This window comes from Rhinolophus ferrumequinum, chromosome 22 (assembly GCF_004115265.2).
Source record: "Rhinolophus ferrumequinum isolate MPI-CBG mRhiFer1 chromosome 22, mRhiFer1_v1.p, whole genome shotgun sequence".
Taxonomy (NCBI): domain Eukaryota; kingdom Metazoa; phylum Chordata; class Mammalia; order Chiroptera; family Rhinolophidae; genus Rhinolophus; species Rhinolophus ferrumequinum.
The window spans coordinates 41,209,894-41,226,724 of record NC_046305.1 but is presented as its reverse complement, the minus strand read 5'-3'; the positions used below and the strand labels follow the sequence as shown (position 1 = coordinate 41,226,724).

The 16,831-nt window shown below is 37.4% G+C and overlaps 1 protein-coding gene and 1 pseudogene across 3 annotated transcripts in view; one reads left to right on the top strand and one right to left on the bottom strand.

Moving 5' to 3' along the window:
- Window positions 1-16,470, bottom strand: part of GPSM2 (G protein signaling modulator 2) — a 51,024-nt gene extending 34,554 nt beyond the window's left edge. For 2 of the 3 annotated variants that reach the window (XM_033092546.1, XM_033092549.1), the window contains exon 1: window positions 16,231-16,470. The gene's annotated coding sequence lies outside the window, so the exon portion shown is untranslated. Of the gene's footprint in view, window positions 1-10,900; window positions 10,921-16,230 lie in introns of those variants that run through there. The other variant, XM_033092548.1, reaches the window with a different exon arrangement.
- LOC117014531 (phosphatidylinositol N-acetylglucosaminyltransferase subunit C-like) lies at window positions 8,378-9,238 on the top strand (annotated as a pseudogene).
- Window positions 16,471-16,831: the final 361 nt, after the last annotated feature.

Below are 16,831 nucleotides of genomic sequence, written 5' to 3'. Positions count from 1 at the left end.
AACAGAACGGAAGATAAGCTAAAGAGAGAATAAGTGAACTATAAGAATATGTGAAGAAATTATGCAGACATACACAAACAGAAAAAGAGATGAAAAATACTAAAGAGCAGTTCAGAGAAAAGGAAGACAAAATGAGAGGCTCTAACATAGGTCTAATTTGAGTACTAGAAGGAAAAACAGAAAGAGGAGTTAAGGCAAAATCTTCAATAATAAAAGACTGACAATTTTTCGGAATTGCAGACATGAATTAGCAGATTGAAGAAGCACACGAAATCTAATTAGGATAAATAAAAATGAATCCATACCCATATCTATATGTCACAGAGAAACTACAGAGCATCAGATATAACCTTTAAGGTAACAGTTGAGAGAGGCAAAGTAAGCTTAAAATATGTGTGTGTAAATAAATTAATAGACACTATTAATAAATATATAAATTAATAGATACAATGATGAAGTCCTGAAATTTCAGTGTTATAAATAACCCTACAGGTCACTTAGTCCAACATCCAACATTTTACTACACCATTTCCAGGAAGGTCAGAAAGCAGCTAATTCTAATTTTGAATTGTCCTTTTAGGAAATTGTTACATACTTGAGCAATCTTTCCATTTATACCCATTTCTTCCTTCTGCTGCCATCCAGTAAAGCCCAATTCCTCTTTCACATAACATCCTTTTAAGTATTGCAGCTATAACATGAACTAGACTGTAAATAATATACACCCACTGCTTTGTTAATTAAGTAGTTAGAGCGAGGTTAGTAGGACACAGAATAGTAAGGATCCGTAAGAAGGTGGAAAGGATCACCCTTGGGAATATTGACAAGCTTCCTAGAGGAAACGGGTTTTCACATTAATAACCAGTTTGGCACATAAGAAACACAAAATAGTATTTCTCTTACCCCTTCTCATGGCCAACAAAGAAGCATTATCTTAAGAAAGTATCTTAGAAAGGATGAAAAGATAGGTAGCACTATTAATTCAACAAATCTCTTTGCCTTTTGTTCAGAATTCCATTGTTCCTTTTTTTCCCTTAATATAAAACACTATTTCAGAGAATTAGTGTAGGTACTCATAGTAATAGCTCCAATGTGCATCTAGGTTACACAACAGCTAAACTGTCAACCTAACTGTCTTCCACTATCCACTATGAGGTTTAGGCTGTTAATTATAAAATGGAGCAAAAGGTGAAATATTAGAATTAATTTAAATTATAATTAAATCATAATTTAATTGAAATATTTTTTCATCCATGAGATCACAATGAAACCCCAATTTTACTAACCATTTAAACATAGGTTAACTTCATAATTATTAAAATGTACATATGTGGTCACATTAATAAACATATATAAATGGATTTGCAAAATACCTTACTTCAGTCAAGTAGCAGGATACAGAATCAATATACAGAAATATGTTGTTTCTATACACCAATAACAAACGATCATAAGAAATTAAGAAAACAATCCCATTTATAATTGCATCGAAAAATATAAAATACCTAGGTATAAATTTAACCAAAGAGATGAAATACCTGTACTCTGAAAGTAATATACAGATTCCACACAATCCCTATCAAAATGTGAATGGCACTTTTCACAAAACTAGAATAATGCTAAAAGTTTTATGGATCCACAACAGACCCCCAAATAGCCAAACAAATCTTAAGAAGAACAAAGTTGGAGGTATCATGATATCAAATACCAGACTATATTTACTGGAGGCTATAGTAATCAAAACAGCATGGTACCGGCATAGAAGCAGACACATACATCAATGAAACAGAACAGAGAACCCAGAAATAAACACACACCTATATGATCAGTTAATCTATGACAAAGGAGGTAAATATACAGTGGGGTAAAAACCATAGATGAATCTCAGATAAAAAACAGTCTCTTCAATAAATGGTGTTGAAAAAACTGGACAGATACATGCAAAAGAATGAGAGTGACTGCTTTCTTACACCACATACAAGGTATGATCAAAAACTACAGTGAATGTTTAAATTAAAAAGTATTTATTATAGTAAAAGATACATTGCCATTAATCCCCCTCAAAATACTCCTCCGGAAGTTTTCTTTCATGTCTTTAGTTTTGCTGTGGTGGCTGACTCGATGTCCTGAATCAATTAAAAACATTTACCTTTCATGGTCATTTTGACTTTGATGAAGAGCCAGAAGTCGCATGGTGCCAGCTCCAGTAAATAAGGTGGATGAGAACATACTGTAATGTTTTTATTTGACAGAAATTGCCATTCCAGAAGTGATGTGTAACACAGAGCGTTGTCATAATGGAGGATGAAGACACTCAATGAAAGGGGACTTCCAGAACTGCTTCAGAAAGTGGCAAGAACAATGGGATAAGTGTATTTGAAGCGTGGGGGAGTATTTTGAGGGGGATTAATGGCAATGTGTCTTTTACTGTAATAAATTTTTTTTATTTAAACACTCACCATATCTTTTGATCACACCTCGTACAAGAATAAACTTAAAATGGATTAAAGACTTAAATGGAAGACCCGAAATCATAAAATTCCTAGAGGAAAACATAGGCAGTAAACTTGCTTACATTGCTCTTAGTAATATTTTTTTCTGATATATCTCCTCAGGTAAGGGAAACAAAAGAAAAATAAACAAATGAAACTACATCAAACTAAAAAGTTTTCACACAGCAAAGGAAACCATCAATACAAGAAAAAGACAACCTACTGAATGAGAGAACATATTTGCCAATGATATTTTTGATAAGGGGTTAATATCCAAAATATATAAAGAAACCAGACAACTATACCAAAAACAACAATTATAAAACCCCCAAACAATCCAATTACAAAATGGGCAGAGGACCTGAATACACATTTCTCCTAGGAGGACATAACAGATGGACAATAGACATATGAAAAGAAGCTCAACATTATTAATCATCAGGGAATGCAAATTAAAACCACAATGAGATATCTCACACCTGTCAGAATAGCTATCATCAATAAATCAACAAATAACAAGTGTTGGCGAGGATGTGGAGAAAAAGGAACCCTCATACACTCTTGATGGGATTGTAAATTAGTGCACCCACTATGGAAAACAGTATAGAGATTCCTCAAAAAATTAAAAATAGAGCTGCCATAGGATTCAGCAAATCTACTTCTATTTATTTAGAGAAAAAAAAAACACAAAACAAAACACTAATTTGAAAAGGTATATGTACCCCTATGCTCACCGCAGCATTACTAGTAACAGCCAAAATATGAAAGCAACCTAGATGTCCATTAACAGAGGAATGGATAAAGATGTGGTACACACACACACACACACACCCACACACATAACAGAAGGTGCCAAAAAAATGTATACACATTTTAAAAAGGAAAATATTGTATTAAAATTGTAAAAATATATACGGATAACAAAAGATGAATACAAGTTATGTGTATACATTTTTTTGGCACCCTGGTATATACATACAATGGAATATTATTCAGCAATAAAAAAGAATGAAGTCTTGCCATTTGCAACAACATGGATGGAACTAGAGGGTATGATGCTAAATGAAATAAGTCAGACAGAGAAACACAAATACTGCATGATCTCATATCTGTGGAATCTAAAAAAACAAAATAAATGAAAAAACAAAACAGAAACAGACATAGAGAACAAGCTGATGATTGCCAAAGAAAGGGGGGGTGGGAAGATGGGAATAAAAAAATAAAAATAATTTTTTAAAAGACTGCATAGAGAACCGTTTTTAAAATAATTAAAACAAGCAAGAAGACAGAGAAAATACTATTCACTATTTTACTAAGGACAATTTATAATATGGTTTTACTATTCTTAAAGAAGAGTATCCTCAAAAAAGTCACTTTTACATTACAATCTCCATAACAAGCAGCAGTTCTTATCTTACCATTATTTACTGAACAAACAAGCAATTCTCTTTTATTTTATTTTTTTATTGGGGAATATTGGGGAACAGTATGTTTTTCTAGGACCCATCAGCTCCAAGTCAAGTCGTTGTTTTCCATCTAGTTGTGGACGGCGCAGCTCACTGGCCCATGTGGGAATCAAACTGGTGACCTTGGTGTTATGAGCACTGCGCTCTAACCAACTGAGCCAACCAGCTGCCCAAACAAGCAATTCTTTTTTATTTTTTTAAAGATTTTATTGGGGGAGGGGAACAGGACTTTATTGGGGAACATTGTGTACTTCCAGGACTTTTTTTCCAAGTCAAGTTGTTGTCCTTTCAGTCTTAGTGGTGGAGGGCGCAGCTCAGCTCCAGGTCCAGTTGCCATTGCTAGTTGCAGGGGGTGCAGCCCACCATCCCTTGAGTTAGTCGAACCAGCAACCTTGTGATTGAGAGGACGCGCTCCAACCAACAACTGAGCCATCCAGGAGGCAGCTCAACTCAAGGTGCCGTGTTCAATCTTATTGCAAGGGGCGGAGCCCACCATCCCTTGAGGGACTCGAGGAATTGAACTGGCAACCTCCAAATAAGCAATTCTTGATTCAATGATTCATGTTACAGAACTCTCTCACCAATTTAGTAACAATGTGTTCCTTCATGCTCCAAACTATATGGAGTTAATAAACCCACTTCATATTTAACACAGTTTATATCTTGCTAGTGTAACACTAATAAAATTTGCAACACATATATTATAAATTGTTCATTAGGGTAAGAAAATTTAATGACATGATCAGGAAATGGAATGGAAATTATAGGTTTGAAAAAACTATTAAGTCACCAAGTTTAACCTCCAACCTCCATTAAGACTTGTAACTAGTAATTTGCAAAGGACACATATGTCCTTAATAGCATCTCCAAGGTTTTAAAAAACAATGCTCCAAAACCTCACTGCTAACAAAACTTAGCTCACAGAATCTTTTTATCTGACCATAGAAAAATAAAGAGAAAGCAATAATTTATTTCCATATCCTAGAAACTGACAGAAGCATACAGAAAGATGAACTAAGTACATAACTCTGATTGCCTCACGTTTAATTACCTGATTAGGAAGTCAAAAAGGCAGACTCCCATCATAAGTGAACTTTATGCATACTGTCCAAGGTATGCAATCAGATGAAACAAATCCTAGCCCCACTTTACTCCACTGGCAATGAAAGTATTTACAAACTAGGTTTTAGGGAAAAATAGGGGATGGACAGATATATATATGTCTTTCGATCTTCTATCAATTTATCTAAACTACTCCACACTACACAACTCAAATGCCAATAACTTTTGGTCTTATTCTTTCACTTACATATCTCTATAAACTGGTAACACCCTTCCAGACAACAAATATAACTTACCTGTCTTGCCTCCATGTTAGATAATCAAATTCTTTAAACTTCTCGTTCTAATAATTCCCTCTAAGGTACAATACTCAAATTCTCCAAATTCCTTTCAGTTGTAATTTTTCAAGTCAGATTCAGTCAGATATTCCTTTATCAATGTGAATAGGGATAAACATTGAGGAAGAATCAAGAACATATTTAACATGAAGTTCTTTTATATTAGAATTCATGGTACAGGTTATAGTAACAAATACACATCATAGTAATAATGGGGGTAATAAAACATGATGCCAAAATAACCACCACAAAATAAACTCAAGTAACTACCCTAGGTAAACTGGTTATTTTCTGTCAAATTATGTACCTGTAAGTAGACACTAATTTACTTTAAACTGACTAACTATGGCTTACACCTAATTCAAACTTCTATTTCTAATTACATTTTATCTGAAAGATATAGTGGGAAAGACATAAATAAATAAAAACCAAAAAGCAAAAAAATGGAACAAAAAAAAATAAAGAAGAAAAAAGTGGAAAAAAGATGGCAAGTAGAAGGAACAATACAAATCAAGAGTATGAAGGTAAAATTAGGAAGTTTATTTAAAAGAATATAAGAAAAAGCAAAGGGCATAGTCAACACAGTCCAACAGACAAATTTTAAAACTTGATTTTAGCGTGGCAGGGGATGAAGAGCCAATTAAAATCAAGAAAAATTGTTTTGACATCAGAATACAGGTCTGATGTACAGGAAATTAGTGCCTAAAGCAAAGGAAGACAAGTCCAAAAATGGCTGGGTATTTCACTCCGTAATTTGGCTACGAGTACCTAGGAAAAAATGAAAACAATGCCCATTGACTAGATGAGAGAGGCAAAGGTCAAGCAGCAACAATGTTTGCAAGATTTCCAAATTTGATCACAGACCAGAAAAAGGTAAAGGAGTTCATCACCACTAAACCACTATTACAAGAAATGTTAAAGTGGCTTCTTTAAGAAGAAATGATCAAAATATTAATAAGAAAATTAAGAGAGAAAAAAATTCTCACTGACAAAGGCAAACAGTAAAAGCAATGGATCAACTAACTATAATGCTAGTACAAAGGTTAAAAGGAAAAAATAGGAAAATCATGTGTAATTATTATACAATAATAAATTAAGGGGTAAACACACACAAAGAGGTAAAAAATAATGACAAACTATAAACATGGAGGGGGGTGAATAAAAATTATAGCGATTTTAGAATGTACCGTATTTCCCCGAAAATAAGACCTAACCAGAAAATAAGCTCTAGCATGATTTTTCAGGATGCTCGTAATATAAAATAATCCCTAATGTGTCTTTTGGAGCAAAAATATAAGACCTGGTCTTATTCTGGGGGAAATACAGTATTCTGGGGGGAAAAATTTATATTATGAGCATCCTGAAAAATTATGCTAGGGCTTATTTTCCAGTTAGATCTTATTTTCGGGGAAACACGGTATTGAATCTGAAGCAACCATCAACTTAAAATAGACTGCTATAAAAACAGCTTGGTATATATGAAGCACATGGTAACCACAAACCAAAAATCTACAAAAGATATACAAGAAAGAAAGAGAAAGGACTCCAAACACAACACTGTAGAAAGTCAACATACAAGAGAAGAGAGCAGGAGAATAGCAAAGAACAGAGAAGAACTACAAAAACAATTAGAAAACAATAAAATGGCAATAACTACATTTTTACCAATAATTACTTTAAGTGTAAATGTACTAAATGCTCCAATCAAAAGACAGAGTGGCTGAGTGTATAAAACAAGACCTGTACATACAGTGCCTGCAAGAGACCCACTCCAGATGGAAATACATGCACAGACTAAAAGTAAAGGGATGGAAAGATATTTCATGCAAATGGAAACACAAATCGGAATATCAATATTTGTATCAGACAGCTGGAGTAGCAATACTTATATCAGACAAAACAGACTTTAAAACAAGGACTGTAACAAGAGACAAAGAGGGCATTTCATAATGATAAAGGGATCAATTCAACGAGAAGATATAATTCTCATAATAAACACCTACTTACGAATGAAGGAGCACCTAAATATATAAAGCAAATATTGGAGGACATAAAGGAAGAGAGCGACAGTAATACAGTAATAGTAGGGGACTTTAACACCCAATTGACATCAATGGCTAGATCATCCAGACAGAAAATCAACAAGGAAACAGTCAGTGGCCTTAAATGACACAGATCAGATGGCCTTAATTTTTAGAACTTTTGAAAAATATTTTTAGGACATTTCACCCAAAAGTAGCAGAATATACATTCTTTTCAAGTACACATGGAACATATTCCAAAACAGGCCACAAAACAAGTCTCAATAAACTTAAGGAGACTGAAATCATATCAAGCATCTTCTCTGACCACAATGATCTGAAACTAGAAATCAATTACAAGACACTGAAAAAGGCAGAAACACATAGGGCTAAATAACATGCTACTAAACAATGAAGGGTAAAAACAAAATCAAGGACGAAATCAAAAGATACTGTGAGACAAATGAAAATGAAAACACCATGACCAAAATCAATAGAACACAACCAAAGCAGTTCTAAGAGGGTAATTTATAGTAGTACAAGCCTACCTCAAGAAACAACAAAAATCTCAAGTAAACAATCTAAATTTATACCTATAGGAACTAGAAAAGGAAGAACAAATCCCAAAGTGAGTAGAAAAAAGGAAATAATAACGAGCAGAAATAAACGGAGTCTAAACTAACAACAGAAAAGACTAATGAGCCCCCAGCACCCAGAATGGGGAAGGAGGCAGAAGACTGCCCTGTCACAGCTGTGCCCTTACAAACTGGCAGGCAAGGACCTTGGCTGTGTTGTCCTACCTCAGAGAAGAAACTCATAGACTGCAAGCCTAGCCTATAGGTTGCTGCCTTTGAAAACAAAGGAAAGCTGGCACAATTATCAATCAGAACACAGCATGGAATGACCAGAGAGGTCTTATTTCAGAACTCTATAAAGAACGACAACCACGTGATTTCTGCACAGGAAATGGAAGTGGCCTGAGTACCAGGGGAAGGACAATGAGTGTCCAACCTAGAACTAACATGGAGATCAGGTGGCAGAAGGTCTTGTCTGAGCGAGAGCCCTCTCCCAACAACTCCGTGGACGGGCGGTTCCTGGAAGAGCTCAGGAGAAACATCTAGGCCCCAAGCACCGGTCCTGGGCTGCGGTATTTGAGTCCAGCGGGGCCGTGCAGCAGCTGTGCAGTGTCTGTGTTTTTGTGGTCATCTGGCGGTATAGGGACGAGGGTCTTCTGGCGTCCCACTGGCTTTTTGGGACCAACCTGGCTTCTTCTCTGGTTGGCTGTATTTTGCTTGATCTTATCGATGGAGGTGAAGGACAAGGTGAAGGACGGAGGAAGCCGACATGAAGAGCGCACTGGTCTTCGTTACTATCGCCAATCCTGAAGACTCACCTGACAGAGTCTGTCAGCACTGACACCATCTATGCCATGTCCATCTTCATGCTGTTAGGCCACCTCGTCTTCTTCGATTACGGCGCCAATGTGGCCACTGTGTCCAGTATGCTGTCCTTGAACATGGCCATCTTTGCGTCTGTCTGCCTCGCCTCATGCCTGCCCAGTCCCTGCACGCCTTCATCATGGTGACGTTTGCCATCCAGATTTTTGGCAAACGCTGCAGAAGAAACTGAAGGCACACCCTCCCTGCAGCTACACGGGAGTCACACTGTTCTTTGCATTGTCAGCCCTGGGAGGACTGCTGTCCATCGACTTGGTGGGCGCCCTCCTCTTTGCCCTTCTGCTGGTATCCATCTCCTTTCTCTGCCCTTTCTACCTCATTAGCCTGCAGCTTTTTAAAGAAAACATTCATTGGCCTTGGAATGAGGCTGAGATCAAAGACTTGTCCAGGTTCCTCAGCTAAGTTAGGACCCCCCTTCCATTAGGAAGGAAAGCTGATAGACTAGCCTCCCAACTAGATTAACATCTGAAGGCAGAGTTCCATCCAGGATGCTGCAGGCTGATGTGGGTGGGAAAACATAGATCAAAGGAAAAAGTTAACCAAAGGCTTGGGTGGTGAAGGTGCTACTCTATTCTGCCGCTTGGCCAATGAAAAAGCTTTCTGGGGCCCTCAGGGATGACTGCCTCCCATTTATTAGTCACTGTGACAAAGGAAGTGATGTGGTTTCTATATATTAAACAATGTATCCATAAAAAAAAAGACTAATGAAACCAAGAGCTGGTTCTTTGAAAACATAAACAAAATTGACAAATCTTTAGCCAGATTCATCAAGAAAAAGGGAGAGCCCAAATAAATAAAATAAAAAATAAGAGACATGACAACCAACACCACAAAAATACAAAGAATTGTAATAAAATACTACAGGCAATTATATATCAACAAATTGGACAACTTGGAAGAAATGGATAAATTCCTAGAAACATACAATCTTCCAAGACTGAATCAGGAAAAAAACAGAAAAATCTGAAAAGACTGATAACTACTAATGAAAAAGAATCAGTAATCAAAAAACTCTGAACAAAAGTCCTGGACCAGGGGCAGAAAGGTGGCTCAGTTGGTTAGAGCGTGAGCTCTGGGCAACAGGGCTGCTGGTTCGATTCCCACATGGGCCAGAGAGCTGTGCCCTCTGCAACTAGAATGAAGCCAATGAGCTGCTGCTGAGCTCCCAGGTGTCCACATGGCTCAGTTAGTTGGAGCGCGTCCTCTCAACCACAAGGTTGCCGGTTCGACTCCCGCAAGGGATGGTGGGCTGCACCCCCTGCAACTAACAACGGCAACTGGACCTGGACCTGAACTGTGCCCTCCTCAAGTAAGACTGAAAGGACAACAACTTGACTTGGAAAATATCCTGGAAGTACACACTGTTCCCCAATGAAGTCCTGTTCCCTTTCCCCAATTAACAAATAATAATAATCTTAAAAAAAATACTGCAAAATTAAAGAGAAATTGCAATAGGAGAAACAAATTAAAGCAAAGCATAACAGTCCTGATTCTTTATTCAACATATTCAATCTGTAAGCCAATAATATAATCAAACAGTTGCATGATACTGTGAACTAAAGATAACGCAGGATTATGTGTGTGTCTATACTTGTCTATCTTGCTGAACATGATTTTAGTGTTAACTGGTAATTGTCTTACATATCAAATGTAAATTAAAACCTCAAAGTAATAAACAATCATAGTACTTAGTTCACAGATCATTCTATCCTCTGTCATTTTGCAGATAGGAGAATTTACTAGCTTACGCTGTAAAAACTATTGCTAAAGTTTTCTTTGAGCAAATATATAATCCTAAAGTATGTATTTCGATTAAGTTTAAATCTTAATTTTTTTTTTCTAATCTTTAAGATTACAGCAATCAATGTTAGTCCATGAGATGTTAGGCCAAGTTAGTTTAGATGTTATGCCTAGGGTAACTAACGGTGTCACTGCTAATTAAACACACATTTTATTATAATCTTTTTCTAATAAGCTGTTTATGACTATCAGCTAAATAAATAAAGTTCAAAGTACAGATTAGAATGGTTAGATTCCGAATAAATCTGTATTTTAGAGGCGTACCACCAGTCGGAAGGATTCCCAAGTGTATATGAAATTCTCATGGGTCATTCTGAAAGATATCAAATACATGCAAAGTAAAGGCACTATTAATTTCAAACTCATTTTTATTCTTGGCAGATTAAAATAAATCAGGTCCAGAGCTGTGGACATTTAAAATGCGAAACAATGAATGTAACTGTTTCATAGTATAATACAAAAACAATTTCAGTAATATATGAATTCCTTTTCATGTTTTCAAATGTTTATACCTAAAAGCTCACCATTCTAAACAACTAAACTATAGCAGTCAAACTATAGCAGTCCCCCTTATCTGCAGTTTTGCTTTCTGTAGTTTCAGTTAACCTGTGGGTCCACAATGGTATGAAAATATTAAATGGAAAATTCCAGAAATAAACAATTCATAAGTTTTAAAATGCATGCAGTTCTGGGTAGAGTAATGAACTGTTGGGCCAACCTGCTCCATCCGGCCAGGGGTGTGAATCATCCCCTTAATCCAGCATAGGCTTCCTACCTCTTGAGTCACTTAGCAACCTCTTCTGTTATCAGATTGACAGTAGTATCTGCATTCAAGTGACTCTTATTTTACTTAAGAATGGCCCCAAAGTGCAAGCGTTAGTGATGCTAGCAATTCAGATATGCCAAAGAGAAGCTTTAAAGTACTTCTTTTAAGTGAAAAGGTATGTTCATATAGGAAAAAACATATTATATACAAGGTTCAGTACCATCCATGGTTTCAGGCATCCACTGGGGGTCTTGGAACATATCCGCCACGAATAAGGTGTGTGTGTGGGGGGGCAACGTATACGTAAAACTTCCTTTTTTGGTGAGGAATATTTATATTTTTATCCATCACATAAAGCTAAAAGGACACCAAAGAATTATGCTCCCTGGATAACCAAAACACTAATAAAAGCCACATAGGAAATTTCAATTAGATAAATACTAAAACAAAATGTAACCCAGAAGAAAGAGATTAGAGTGTTTCAAGCCTTCATCTTAGCATTGTCATTAAACAGTGAGAAAGGGCAAGTGTGTAAGTATCTGTATGAGAAATGCTGAATATTTGTAGTTCACAGTAGTTTTCCAACAGCTCTACACAAACACTGTAGATACAATTACTGCATGAGCAGCCTTAGTGTCTTAGGGTTTGGCAGCCCATGATAAGTCAGGGATGAGCTGAATATTGAATGCTTTTCTGGGGGTGGCAAACTAGAAAGGGGCTCTATTTTTCAAACTATACATTGAGTCCATCTGAATCAATCATTAAAACTGCTGTTTTGTAATTACTATCTTCAGTGATCATACGCGTAATTCAACAGAGAATGAAGCAGCTGCTTAAAAATTTCAAGGACAAAAGGAAGATTATTTTTATGTAAAATCCCTAATCTTGGTTACCTTTTTCCCTGGGAAGCAGCTATTGAATCAAAAGTCCTGCTCCAACAAAATTACTTATTTACATTTGAGAATATAAATATGCTCAACTAAAGGGAAAAGCTTATGTATGTGTGTTTATTAGATATATATGTATCTCTTTTATCCCTGTTAGTTGGTTTTATTCCTCATCAAACCAAAGCCCAGAATTTACAAATACATAAATGTTAATTTTCCCTCCTAGAAAGCAATTTTAAATAGAGATGGCCCTTTCAATCCATAAGTAAAATTAATAACCTTTTGAAGGTTTCGATTAGACATTTGCGTAAGAAAAATGATTTCTAGTTAAGTATTATAAACACAAAATTCTGAATACATAGACATACTACATATATCAAGGTGATAGAAGACACACACACACACACACACAAAAGACATTCTAAATTTTAACCAACCCCAATTATACTTTTAATGCTCTCCAAACGGCTACTCAGGTTGTAAGACCAGGAGATCACAAGAAAATACTGACCATTCACACTAAGCCCAATTTCTTTAAAAACAATAATAATAATAGTCCTAAATATGTATTAGTCTTTGCCCTTTCTGGTCTGTAATTGTTTGTTAATAAATTTAAGTATTTATATATTTATTTGTTTTTATCTTTTTAGAGATTATGCAAATTATTGGACCAACATAATGCAATTAATAGGTGCTCAAAGAAGTAAATTCAAAATATAGTCTTATGAAGATATTATTACGCCAAAAAAAGAGAGAAATACTTAGTAGAAAACAATAGAGAAATACTTATTAGGAAACAATGAGAAAAACTGGTTACCAACTCACCAGAGAATATGACCCACAGCCATTTATAACTACCAATGTTGATCAGCCATCAGCTTAAATCAATTAATACATATATGAAAAACTCAACAGTGAAGTAGAAAAGAAGTGATCCTTTCTACTGAGCATTGTTCTTGAGTTAGTAAATGACAATAAATCAGTTCTCTTAACAAGACTTTTAAAAGGCAAAATTGGTTTCAAATACATTTTTAAACAGAAATAAATTCCAAATGCAAAAGGATTATAAATGCCTAAAAAGGATCCCTAGAGTTTGAATTTCGAATTCTTCATGAGAAAATATGTCTTCCTCCAAAAGTTATCATTATTCTGTAGAAAAATAATTCTATTCAATTCAATAATGTTACTAGATGATATAAGAAGAATAATTCTAGGTAAAAAAAGGGCCAACAAAAGTTTTTTGGAAGCAAGGAAATCTGTATTGCACCTTGAAATAGGTAGACCTTATTAGGCAAATGAAGGAAATCACTCAAGCAAAAGAAGCTGGGACCGCACAGAACATGTGCCAGGACTGGGTTAAGTAAGAGTAGAGAAAGAGAAGTCTAAGAAGGTACTAAACTATGAGGGACTCTGAATCTGTATGTGGCTGAAGCACATATTTGGCCTTGTATTTACGTAATGGAGAACCTTGTAATTTTTTCAACAAAGGAATAGCAAAGTTGGATCTGTGTCAGGAAAATACACTGGCAGCAACAGACAGGACAGGGAGACAGAAGACACTGCAAAAACTTCAAAAGCAACTAGAGTTGACAAGAAGCCTTCTCTCCATCTTGTAACACCGAGCAAATTGCTTTGCACATAACAAACTTTTCTGATTTCTTGCCTGGGAAGAACAAAGCTATGAAGCAGCAAAGAATCCTATAATGTTGAGAAAACCGTACTTGAGTACATTTCTCCTCCGCAGTAAAGAGTACATTCATATTCACGTAAATAACTCAGGAAAGTTTCACTCTTAATTTTTTACTGTTTTTATAAAGATGAATAAAAAGGATATTGAAAATGTTATGTGCCTTATAAGGTACTGAAAGGAAGACAGTTGTCCTAAAATAAAGACTGAAATATTTCTTTGTAATTAACAACAAAACACAAAACCTACAGCATCTTAAAAGTAGGATTATGTCCCTCCAAATGGAATCCAGAGACCTGGAGGAGATTCAAACAAACGCGTAGAAGCAATACAGCACGTGCTCTGGGAACAGGCTCTGGTTTGAATACCAGCACAGTGACTTACCCTGTTTCCCTGAAAATAAGACCTAACCAGACAATCAGCTCTAATGCGTCTTTTGGAGCAAAAATATAAGACCCGGTCTTATATTATATAAGAGCTGATATCATATTACATTATTATATTATATTATGTTATATTATTATATTATATTAAAGACCCGGTTTTATATTATAGTAAAATAAGACCAGGTGTTATATTAATTTTTGCTCCAAAAGACGCATTAGAGCTGATTGTCCAGCTAGGTCTTATTTTCGGGGAAACATGGTATTAGTTATATGATCTTGAGCTGGTTAAACTCTCAGAGTTGGTTTGGGCATAATGAACAACATTGTGATGATTTATAAAGCACCTAACCCAGTGCTTGGCTCTGGTACTTAACAAAAGTACTCCACAAATTATAGTAGCAATAATGATAATAGCTACTGCTATTGTTATAAAAAAGAACATCTTAATTAGAATAGATTTAGAATAATCTAAATCTATGTTAGGTTTTCAATTTTTAATTCCAGAGAACTAATTACAAAATTCTATCTTTGTGGTAAATCTCAGAAATACTTTATGCTTAAGAACAAGGCCATTTTAAAAACTACTATATCCTAGCTTTGTTGTAATTAGCCTAGCACCAAGTCTGAGATTTATATAAAAATATAATATTTGTAACACTGAATGTCTGATTTAATAACAACTGCTTATCCAGCCACAGAGGATTTAGGGGAAATGCCTCTACAACTTCACACAATTTTTTACTTTGTATCTGCTCCACTCCTTATTCTATAAATAACAGCCAGAGAAAGCTTGCTAGAACGTATCCTTGTAAGGTGTAAAGAAGAGTAGGTAGGAGACTGTCCCTCACCCCAGCTCCACTCTCTTCACACACACCGGTGTCACCAACAGTGATCTTCCCTTTTTCATGTTGCTTACTCACTTCCAAATAATCAACCAAAGCTGCTTCTCCAATAGTGACAACCCAAGCAAGAGTGGTATTTATCAGAGGTGATCACATTGGTTATTATCAGGCCGGAAATCTTCCTTGCACCCTTCTAAAGTGGCAGCTTGAAAATTCAGCTCAGTTGATGTGTTACTTCCCACACACGCCACTAGAGACTCTACTACAAGCCGACAGAAAGGAAAGCCAAGAACCTACTTCATTTAATTCTACGCTAGGGTTAAATAATGCATTAAGGCAAATAAAATTTCCATCCTTACTCGTTTTCTTTGAGTTCCAATGATACTACTTAAAAGGAGCTAATTAGTTACTGATTCTCCACTTTTTACTAGTCGAAGATTTTCTACAGATTTTAGGAAAAGGCTTTCTTAACATTCGATCTTACTAAAACTTTTCTGCAGCGACTATCAATTTCTGTGGCAGATCGACAGGTTGGTGCCCAAAAGGTCCTCAACTTAAAGGTGGTAAACGCAGGTGCTTAACCAAACCAGGAACTGCCAGGTAGAGAGAGTAATCTCACGACTACTGGTGGATGCAATCAGTCTCGGATTTAATTCCACGGAGTTTCGGGTTTTTAATCAACCGTTTGTTACACTGCGAATACGTGAAAAGTCACTGTGTCCTTATTACACTTTTCAATTTTCAACTATCAGCGAACGAAGCGCTTAAGCTTCACTCGCATTTAAAAACCTCCAACAAGAAAGCAGCTGAGTGTGGTCCTGGAGCGAGCTGCTCCTCACCCCGAGTTTCTGGTTTCTCGACGCCGCGCACCCGCCGCGCGGGTCCCCGCCGACCACCGCGGCCTCCTCCCTCCCGGAACAAAGGCGGTCGCCTCAGACCCTGAGCACAGGACGCGCCCCCCTCACGCACACACATTCCCTGTCACCTCCCTCCGCGGGGAGCCCTCAAACGCCCCTCAGAACTCACCTCCCGCGGGTCCACGAGTCCAGAGAGCGCGGTAGACGCGGCAAAGCCGCGGCCGCCTCAGGCGACTGGAGGGTGGCCGCGTCCCCACCCCCCGACGGGTCTGCGCGCCGCGGGCGCCTGGCCAGGCAGGGGCACCGCAGGAGGCAGGCGCGCGCCCCCCGCCCCCACTCCCGGCCGGTTACTTGAGCCAGAGCTCCCAGGTCCCTCCTCCGCTGCCCGGTTGTCCCACCACCACCCAAGGGTCCCGCAGCACCGCCCTCTCGCTCCCGCTCCCCTCCTCTGCGCCTGCGCTGCAGCGCTGGTAGCTCCCATTCAAACCGACAACGCCCCGCGTCTTTCGGACCCACCAATGGCCCGCCCGGGGGGCGGGGCTGGGCGGGGCGGCCCGTCCTGGGAGGGCGGGGCACTGCGTGTCAGTCTGAGAGGGTTCTGGGGGTGCTCGGGGTTGCGCTCCTCCGGGACCTCTCCTCGACCACCGAATTGAAGTTGCTTTCCTGCCCTCTTATTTCTTCCTCAGACACTAAAGGGCGGAGCGATAAATATCGTCCAGAAACAGTTCTTCAGAGAGGGACTAGCCTAGACCCTTTTAAAAGACGGGAGC